This window comes from Callospermophilus lateralis, chromosome 11 (genome assembly GCF_048772815.1).
Source record: "Callospermophilus lateralis isolate mCalLat2 chromosome 11, mCalLat2.hap1, whole genome shotgun sequence".
NCBI lineage: Eukaryota > Metazoa > Chordata > Mammalia > Rodentia > Sciuridae > Callospermophilus > Callospermophilus lateralis.
The window spans coordinates 87,841,976-87,851,835 of NC_135315.1; the positions used below are offsets into that span (position 1 = coordinate 87,841,976).

At 43.4% G+C, this 9,860-nt stretch overlaps 3 pseudogenes; 1 reads left to right on the top strand and 2 right to left on the bottom strand.

Annotated features, from left to right (window-relative positions):
* Nucleotides 1–859: 859 nt before the first annotated feature.
* Nucleotides 860–1,546, bottom strand: LOC143410172 (cytochrome b5 domain-containing protein 1 pseudogene; annotated as a pseudogene).
* A 199-nt stretch (nucleotides 1,547–1,745) lies between these two features.
* Nucleotides 1,746–2,951, top strand: LOC143410011 (N-alpha-acetyltransferase 38, NatC auxiliary subunit-like; annotated as a pseudogene).
* Nucleotides 2,952–3,788: 837 nt separating this feature from the next.
* Nucleotides 3,789–4,358, bottom strand: LOC143410390 (transmembrane protein 88 pseudogene; annotated as a pseudogene).
* Between the last annotated feature and the right edge of the window lie 5,502 nt (nucleotides 4,359–9,860).

The window sequence follows — 9,860 nt, forward strand, 5'->3', positions numbered from 1 at the left end:
TTAGCCTTTGGAGTTGGGCAGACTTGGATTTGCATCCTTACTCCAATGGTAACTAATATCTCTTTGCTAATGAACACTTCTAAGTTTCAAAAGACTTATCTGGGAAACAGTGTTTATAGTATTCATTTATGGGGTAGTTGTAAGAAAGAGGGTGAATAAAGTACCCATTATAATATCTTGACTGGATTATCTGATGACCATTTATTTCCTTTCTTTCCCTTGGGTTTCAGCTACTAAATACTTTTCTAAAAAGACAATAAGAGGGGGAGGAAGTGGGTAAGTGCTAGGGAATGATAATAGCCTAATTACATTGTTATATTGTGTGCATGTATGTAACAACAAATCATTATCATGTACAACTACAATGCACCAATAGAAAATATGGAAAGAAAAATTTAAAAAAGAGATTAGCCAGGTTTTATGGTCAATGATAGTCATTTCCTACTCCTATCTTTGTAAAGATCCCATGTTTCTACAGCCATCTCATTTCTGCCATTGCCGAAAATGTTCTTCCACCCCTCATCCTTGTGTAGGATTTCTTTCTTTTACTATCACCTTCTACCTGAGCTCCATTTACCTCTTCGCCCCTACAACTCCCTATCCAAGATACTGTGCCTTCTTGTGTCATCCCTAAAGACTAATTCACTTCTAGCATTCTCCCTAATTTTTGCAGAGCAAATCAGAAAGGAGCTGGAGAATAAGATTCATACTTCAGAAGGTCACCAGAACTACAGTCCAGATCCCAAAGGGAAAAGGAGGTCTGAATCCAAGCACCCCACACCCTCACCTCTTTTCCTCAAAGACAGAAAAAGGCAAACTCAAATTATGTCTTAATCCAGACAAGCACACATCTCCTTTCCTATAGCTCTTTGAGGTCATCATTGAAGTAGAGCAGTATTGCAGGTATGTAGTGTGTACCATCCATTTTGAGATAGTCAAATTCTTCCTCCTCATCCTGGATCCCATTCTCTTCCAGGGTATGATACATGTTCAGGGTCTTCCCTTCATATTTTCACGTGTAGCTGGCAGCATGTGCATTATAGGGAAGATAGCGATGTAGGATTTCCCACATTGACTCCAGAGCCCCCACCTCCAGTATGTGCTTCTGCGACCTGAGAGTGTTAATGATGCGAATATTCCGGGTCTTGGCAGACAGCTTCCCCACCTCGTACTGCGACCCTTTCCACCAGGGATTCCCAAAATCATTGGCCCAGTCCGATCGGGGCAGCTGAGGTGGGACGTGCACAAAACGGCCCCGCGGGGTGCGGTACCTCAGGCAACCAGTCAGGGGATCTATGTGCTTGCGGATGTCTCCAGTGTTTGGATCAAACCAGTGGCTGATGTCCTGGCCTGCAACTTCCACCATGGGTTTCAGAAGCAGGTTCCCCTTGTACTCCTGAGCCAATGGCATTAGGTCGTACACGTATCCCAAGTAAGACACCCAAAGGTCTTCGGGCTGGTTATGTCTGGCCACTTCTTCTGGCGTGAAAAAGCGACGCTGGAAGCCCTCAAACTCTGGCCCAGCCACTAGGCCCCGGCGCGGCATGGCTCTTGCTCTATCGGGCACTGTGTCCCTTGGCTGCTTCCTCGCTCCTCAGAGCACACACACATTCTCCGCGTCCAGGAGCTAAGGTGAGCGCGTTTACCCGCTCACATGAAAACCATTGTCCTTTCCCGGCCACCGTCCACTGAGATTAAACACTGTGAGGGCAAGGAAGGGCTTGGTCTGTGCGAGCTCATGGGAAACGTAGTCTGATTCCGACATCAGTCACATAAACATTGAATAATTTGAGTTCCAGGGAAAAGCGAACACATTCCATTTTAATCCAGAGGTCTGGACTACACGGGATATTCAGGAAGAACTATCTTAAGGCAGAAAAACAAGGTGAGGAAGCAGGATGGAAGAAGGTATTCTCGCTAAATTTCTGGGTTTCTAAAAGATGTGTAAGAAAATACAGGTAAATTTCTCGCGATATTTTAAGACATCCGGCGTAATAGGTCTCGGTGAACCACTGCCCTGGAATAGGAGAAGCTCCCAAGATTTCTGCAGTTGCCGAGGAGACGAGGAGGAGGAGGAGTGGTGATCTCGCGAAAGGAAAGACGTCGGGAGCGCTCGCGAGATCTCAGACCACCGGACCCCGAAAGGTTTTTAGGAAGTTTAAGGGCCCAGAGGGGCCCGTGGGGCAAATGGCTGGAGCTGGGCCGACCATGCTACTATGAGAGGAGAATGGATGTTGCAGCCGGCGATAAAGCAGTTCCAGCGCCGGGGTTAGCGCGGACTCGGGTTCTGGGATTGAGGGGCAGTCGGGCAGCAAGATGGGGGGGGGGGGGACGAGGGAGGGGAACTGCAGCTCCCGGCAGCCTCTGGGCTTCTGAGTGCCCCGTGGGTTGCTGGGAGCTGTGGTTTCGCAGACAGTCGGGCAGCAGAGACCTCCGGACTCGGATGGGGAGCGCGAGGACTCGCCGGCTGCGCGTGCCCGGCAGCAATTAGAGGCGCTGCTCAACAAGACTATGCGCATTCGAATGACAGATGGACGGACACTGGTCGGCTGCTTCCTCTGTACCAACCGCGACTGCAATGTCATCCTGGGTTCGGCGCAGGAGTTCCTCAAGCCGTCGGGTCAGTGCCCAGGGGATGCACACCCGCTTGGGAATGTGGCGGAAGTTCACGCAAGGCATTTTCCCTCAGGGTCTGACAGCACTCCTTGTTTTGTGGGGCGTGTTTTCGTGGCTCAGAAGGGGCGGGACCGAGTTTGACCTGCCTCCCTGATGCTCTGACCCTTCTTTCCAGATTCCTTCTCTGCCGGGGAACCCCGTGTGCTAGGCCTGGCCATGGTACCGGGACACCACATCGTTTCTATTGAGGTGCAAAGGGAGAGCCTTGCAGGGCCTCCGTATCTCTGACCATAATTAGGCATGTCTTTCAAACCTCATTAAACTTATGACTGATGTGCGCTGTGTCTGTGTGTAGCTTCGATGCCAGGACAGAGAATACACCCAACCCCTAGAAATGGGGGTTCATCTGAGGCCAAGAGCATTTTCAATCCTCCCCCAACCTGTGCCCAGGGGTGCCAAAATTTCCCTTCAGCTCAAGGTTGGGGATGGGGAACAGGCTGTAAACCAACAGAACCTGGGGTGGACCCTCGCATCTTCCCTCCCACGCTCCTGCTCCAGAATTGTGGCGGGAAGGGGTGTCATCCTGCTCCGGAAGGCCCATTGTTTCCCGCCCCGGCCTGGCAACACTGAGTTCCTCTATGCTGGGGTCAGAGAACGGGCTCAGTCCCCAAGGGGAACCGGGTAGGCAGGGGTGAAACAAGGCCGCCTCTGCTATTGATGTGGAGGTGACTTTGGGGTCAGGGACAGAACTCTGGGGTCTAACCGGGAAGAATGGATAAATGCAATAAGGAAATGCCAGGAGGCTGAAGGATGCTTCCCGCCTGAGTATTTGTAATGTCAGGAACTCGTTTCCTGCTCCTGGGCACCCCTCTGCTCACAGCACAGTCCTGTTCATAAGTTCTTTATTGGTGTGTTTTTCTTCACCTCCAGCATTGCCCCTCAGCCCTGTAAAATTCTAGAGGAGCTGAAGCTGAAAAGGATGGCACAGGTTCAGTTGTCCTGATCACGTTAAGGGAGTGGGAAGGAGGGTGTGCAGGGTCCAGCCCAGATATTCACGATTCAAATGTGGGTAGTCACAGGAAAGCAGTTTTTCCGGGGCATGGGAGTTTTCGCCAGCACTGGGGTCCAAAAATGTTGCTGTCCCCCAAATGGATGCTAGAACCCAGCTCAGGTAGGGGTAGGGGTAGGGCAGAAGATCCTGGCTTTGAGTCCTTGGGCCCCACGGGAAGGGAGGACGGCACTAGTGTTCTTGACTAGAGGCTCCTCAGACCCAAACCTTTCCCGGCGTAGGAACGGCTTGGGACCCTGGTGAGCCCCGGGTTTGCCGCGGCTGCGGGGCTCGTCGGCGCCGATAGAGGGCCCGGCTGTAAGGCACGAGACAATCGGCCAGGCGGAGGCGTAGACAGGCGGCGGTAGCTGGCCAGGGCAAGCACGAGCAGCGGAACGAGGAGTAGGAATCCGGTGACCAGCAGGGCGGTGAAGCCCGGGTCCCGTAGGTGCGCGGTGCAAGGGGGTGCCTGAGAGCGCAGGAACTGGGAATGGCAGAGGAAGCCGAAGCCTAGCATGGTGACAGCGGGTAGCAAGATGGTCCCCAGCACCAGCGCAAGCAGGAGTAGAATGAAGGCAGCCACCATTAGGTTCTGAGCAGTTACCAGCACAGCGCAGGCCCCGCAGTCCAGGGGATCGCGGGGCTCTGGGCTGCCGCCGAGAACCGGTCGCTGCGCCCCGGGGACATCCGCCATGGCCTGGCTCTGAAAAGGCTTTTTTTAAATTTTATTTTTTGGTACTAGGGATTGAACCTAGGGGTACTTTACCACTGAGCTACACCTCCAGTCCTTTTTATTTTTCATTTTGAGACAAGGTCTTGCTAAGTTGCTGAGGGCTTTGCTAATTTGCTGAGACTGGTCTTGAACTTGGAATCTTCGTGCCTTAGTCTCCAGAGTTGCTGGAATTAAAGGCATGCACCATCATGCCTGGCTCAGAACAGGTAATTTCTAAACAGAAGAAACACAAACAGCCAAAAATTGTGAAGGCATGATCAAGTTCATTCCTAATCAGGAAAATGCCAATTTGAGATACCATTCCATACCATCAGATGGCATACAGGGGGAAAAACCAAGAAATTTAGTTGTTATAATATTTTACAAGGTATACATGCATCAAATTATCACATTGTCTACTTTCAATAAATACCATCTTTATTTGTCAATTAAATATTTTAAAGCTAAACAAACCAGACAATACTATATTTTGGCAAGGATTTGGAATGATGAGAACATAAATATCATTCTGGTGACTGTCTAAATAAACACAGTCACTTTGGGGAACATTTAACACAACCTGGACAAGTTGAAGGCACATACGTATTCTACATATCAGAAGTCCATTCTCACGTGAGTGGAAAACTCTTGAACACATTCATCAGAATATGTGGTCAAGAATTTTCAAGGCAGCCTTACCTGCAATAAAAAAATACAAATGTTCAAGAAGAGCAGATGGAATAAGTCAGTTGTGTTGTCTTATTACAAAAGAATACCATATAGTAGGAAAAGTGATAAAAATACAACTATTCCCTATAACATGGATGAATCTCAAAAGCATAATGATGAGAATTAAAAAACCAAACATGTCACAATGTATACACAGCATGATTTCACTTTTATAAAATTTAAAGCCAGACCAAAAAAAATTACACATACATAAACACTGGAATGCAAGAAAATCATTATTACTGCAAAATACAGGGCAGTAGTTACTTCTGGGAGGAACCCACAGGAGTTTCAAAGGAATTGGTGTTTATTTGCGTGGGAATACATAAACTTTTGTTTTATTTTTAAATTATTATTTAAAATGTACATGTGTGTTATAATATTCTTTTTATGTGTAGTATACTTTAAAATACATAAAGAGAGACAGAGGTCAAATTATGCGCTATCTTACTTGTTGGAGATATGATTATTTTTAGAGGACTCCAAAGATTTACAAAACCCCAAGAGCTCATTAAAGCTGGATAAAAATACACAGGCAACAATAATTGTTTCTGTTTACCAATAACCCATTTAGAAACTATCACTTCAAGAATACATAGTTGCCAATATCAATAAAATCCTTAATTTTCCCATGAATAACCTGACAATGAGTGTGTAACATTTGCATGAACATCACTCATTTGCATGTGAGCGTTTACTACAGGGTGTGAAGTTCTGAATGTGTGCAGAGAAGTACTTGTTGACCTCTAGAAGTCAGCTCTGAACCTTCTGTCTCATCTGTCCTCCAAGCCTAATGAGGAGGAACACAGATCTGGTTGGTGGGTGCACATGTACTGATTGTCCCTTTTTCTTGAGGGCAGGGCTTTTGAGACTTCATCTTTGTCTACAAGTGCCATGATATCATATAGTGACCCCAAGTCTTTTTCTTCCACTAAGCTTGGCCACTTCTCCATCTTTCCTTGGGCCCTCTCCTGCCTTAGCTGTCTTTACCTTAGATACCATTTTTATGATGGGTAAATGTGTTTTCTCTGTCCATGGATGTCCCTGGGGCCCTCTTCTCTAGTACTGGAGATTATGGCATTCCATCCCCCTGAAATGGCAAGCTTTAGTGTTTAGGGCTTGTCATGGCGGTGAGGGTGAAGGAGGGTGATGAGGGTTGTGGGAGGTGAGGGTGGAGGAGTGTGGTGGGACAAGGATGAATGAGGACTGATGATTTGCTGTGGGCAGAACATATTCTTTGATGCTTGCCACTTGTATATAGCATACAAAAGGAGATCCCCAGTGGGTCCAAATTAGCTTGCTAGAGTCCTGAAGATGATGTAGCTTCAGTTAATAATAAATTGTTTTTCCTTCTTTGATACCTTAAAGAAAAAAAAAAAGAGTTAATTCTGCCAAGGCAGAGTTCTTTTCCACTAACATCTCATCCATTTTTTTCTAGTGATTTTATGTTCCTGAATAGGAAGATGAACAATTGTAAAGATGTTCTCCAAATTAATTAAAAATTAAATGAAATTTTAGTAACTGTGCCAACCAGTTATGTATTTATCTTAATGATCTTACCAAATTGCTTATCTTGGGAAAAAATGTAAAGTAATGTCCAGAAAGTACAGAGGATACAAGAAAGATAAGGGAATTTCGCTAGAATTTATCAGCATCTACTCCAAATCCACAAAAACTAAAACAGTGGTACTGGCCTAGAGATGGATAATAGGTCAATGAGCACAATAAAAGTCCTAGAAACTACACATTCCTATGTGTATTTAATGTATGATAACAGAGAGCATTTAAGATTAATGAGAAATTTAAACAACAAATATCACAATTGGAAGACACTTGGGGAAAAAAAACAGTTCACATAACTACCTACAACTATAGTAAAAAAGAAATTCCAAGTAGTTAGCTATACAGTCCCTATCAATGGAAGGAGATAAAGATAAAACGTATGTACAGTCTTAAAGCAAGGGTGATGTTCCTTAGCATATTGCTAATGTCTGACTAGATGAGAGGAAGGATGAACAGATTTGACTTGACACAAATTAAAAACATACGGATGGAAAAAGAGGCCAAAAATAAAGGTAAAGTTCCAGAAATAAACTGGAAGACATATTTATAAAGGGAGATAATGACCATAATATATTCAAGAGATTGAAACAAAACAGAAAAGAAAAAAGAAAGAAAAATAACCCATGAGGAAAAAAAAGGATAAAGTTAATTTTCGGGCAAATCATAGTTTTGGGTAGAGGGGAGGATATGACCACTAGTATATTTATAAACTTCCCCAAGTGTTTCTTATGAACTCTCCACTCTCCATTAAGTGAGACTCACAAGGGAAGAAATGAATTATTCCTTTCATCCTCTTGACAAATGCTTCTCATTTATATTCAAAGTCTTCAGAAACAGTTGACACATTGTCATGATTTTATAATCTTCATGCTGAAGACTTACCATTTTCTCCTCCCTAGGCTCCAGGTCTGTTAATACCAAATTTCTTGTCAACATTTTGCTTTGAATATCTTGTAATTATTTAAAATATGCAAAGTCCAATTCTTTGTTGACAGATACTTGACATGAGTTTTCTATAAGTCAAATTAGGGTTCCATGTTGTATTTGTTATTTATTGCTACTTAACAAATTACCACAACATTTAGCAGCTTAAAACACAGTTTCTGTGGGTTAGGAATTTGGATACAGCTCAGCTAGGTGCCTGTGCTTCAAGATGGCTCACTCACAAGGCTGAAGTCAAGGGACTGGAGCCGAAGTCTCATTTGAAGGCTAGCCCAGCAGGAGAGCATATGATGGCCTCCAAACTCACTCACATGTTTGTTGGTAGCATTCAGGTCCTCGCAGACTGTTGGGCTGAGATTTCCCTCAGTTCTTTGCGAAGTGGGCATCTCTATAAGTCAACTGAACAGCACAGCAGCTGGATTTCCTCAGAATGAGTGAGAGCAGGAAAAGACACCTGAGGTAGAAGACGCAATATTCTTGTAATCTACTACCAGAACTCATTTCCATCATTTTTGAGTATTCAGTTGATCAGAAGTGAGCAGACAGGTCTATCTGACACTCAAGGCGAGGGTATTCCATAGGGCACAGATACCAGGAGGTGAGGGCCGTTGGAGACCATCTTGGAGGCTGCCTATCACAGTGCTGAGGTATTCATATGAACTGGTGACCCAGGCATGGTTTGGAGTTCAAGCAGATGAGTTGAGTTGGGCATTACAATGTTCAAAAGCATCTGCCAGAACAGTGCAGAGGCAGAAACTCATGGTCAAGGGTGACAGAGTGGGTACAAGTTGAAATTTAGGGTTCAGAACTGCTATAAGAAAACAGTTTGGATGTTAAATCTAAACCAACATGAGAACCATGGCTCAGGCAAGCAGAACCCCAGCACAACACAGCTGTGGTTCGACTGATTTCAGAACAGATAAGGAAGGTTTATGGGCAGCGATTGGATGGTGTGGGCCAAGAGATACAAATAGTTCTGATGGAAATTGTGCAGGTGTTATTGCTTATCATAGGGATCTCTGTTCCTCATAAAGGGAATTTTTCAGAGCTCTTATATTTATTATCTTTCCTTCTGAACCTAATTCTTCATCTCAGATTCTGAGATTTTGAGAGGGGCATCCTAATTCTCCTTAGGGCTTGATTGGTCCCAAACTCTTTGGCTCTTCTCTCTCTTTCCTTCTCTCTTATTTACTTCATCTCAAATAATTGTTAGGGAAAATATATATGAAAGCATCAGCCGTTATCTGTGGAACTCAGGTAGATTATACAATCATTCATTCCATAAATATTAGCTGTGCACCTAAGCAAATATCAGGTTGGATCTGTGCTGACTAGCAGGGTAGCCATAGGCCACATGTGGCTATTGAGTATTTGAAATGTGGCTGGTGTAACTGAAGAACTGAAATTTTAATTATCTTCAAGTTTTAATTATTTTAAGTTACAAAGGGTGCAGTGCAATGCATTTTTCTGTTAAAAAAATCTGTTGAAAACTAAAGCAAATCATTTTGGTAGGGCTACATTTATCATCTACATTTAGATATGCTCTAAGTGTAAAACACACTGGATTTTAAAGACAGTATGAGAAAATAATTTTATACTGATTACATGTTAAAATGATTAATAATTTTGACATATTGTATTAATTAAAATGTATTATTAAAATCATCTATTTCTTTTTACTTTTTAAATGTGGATACTGAACACTCTTTAATTATATACATGAATTGTTATATTACTATTGGACAGCATAAGGTTGAAGTGTTATTTAGTTATAGTCTTAAAATTTCTGGGTACTATAAGGTTCTTATAGTCTGAAAATATCTTTAGAATCCCCCCCCACTCCCTTTAGGATATATTTCCACAGTTGTTAACTTAAATGATATCCATGATGAAAAATTTTGTTTAATGCTGAAAAGAACTTAGAAATAAAATCTTTTTTAATTTTTTTTCTTTTAGATTTCTGTCTACTTCTTTAGAAATTCTCAATTTACAGCTGAGCATCAACAGGATTTTCTAATACTACTGAGAAGATGTGGTGTCATTTGCTACAGAGTAGAAATTGTGTTTGATGCTTCCTTCTTAACTTGCCAATGAATTTCAAGAATCATATGCTTGAGATTTGAACAAATTACCAGTAGATGGTGACCTTGCAACTTTTCCACAGCTAGGACTTCTAGACTGGCTTGACTTTTCTAAGACTATAAACTTTATGCTACCAAATATTGAAAAATTATATGTTGAATGGTTACA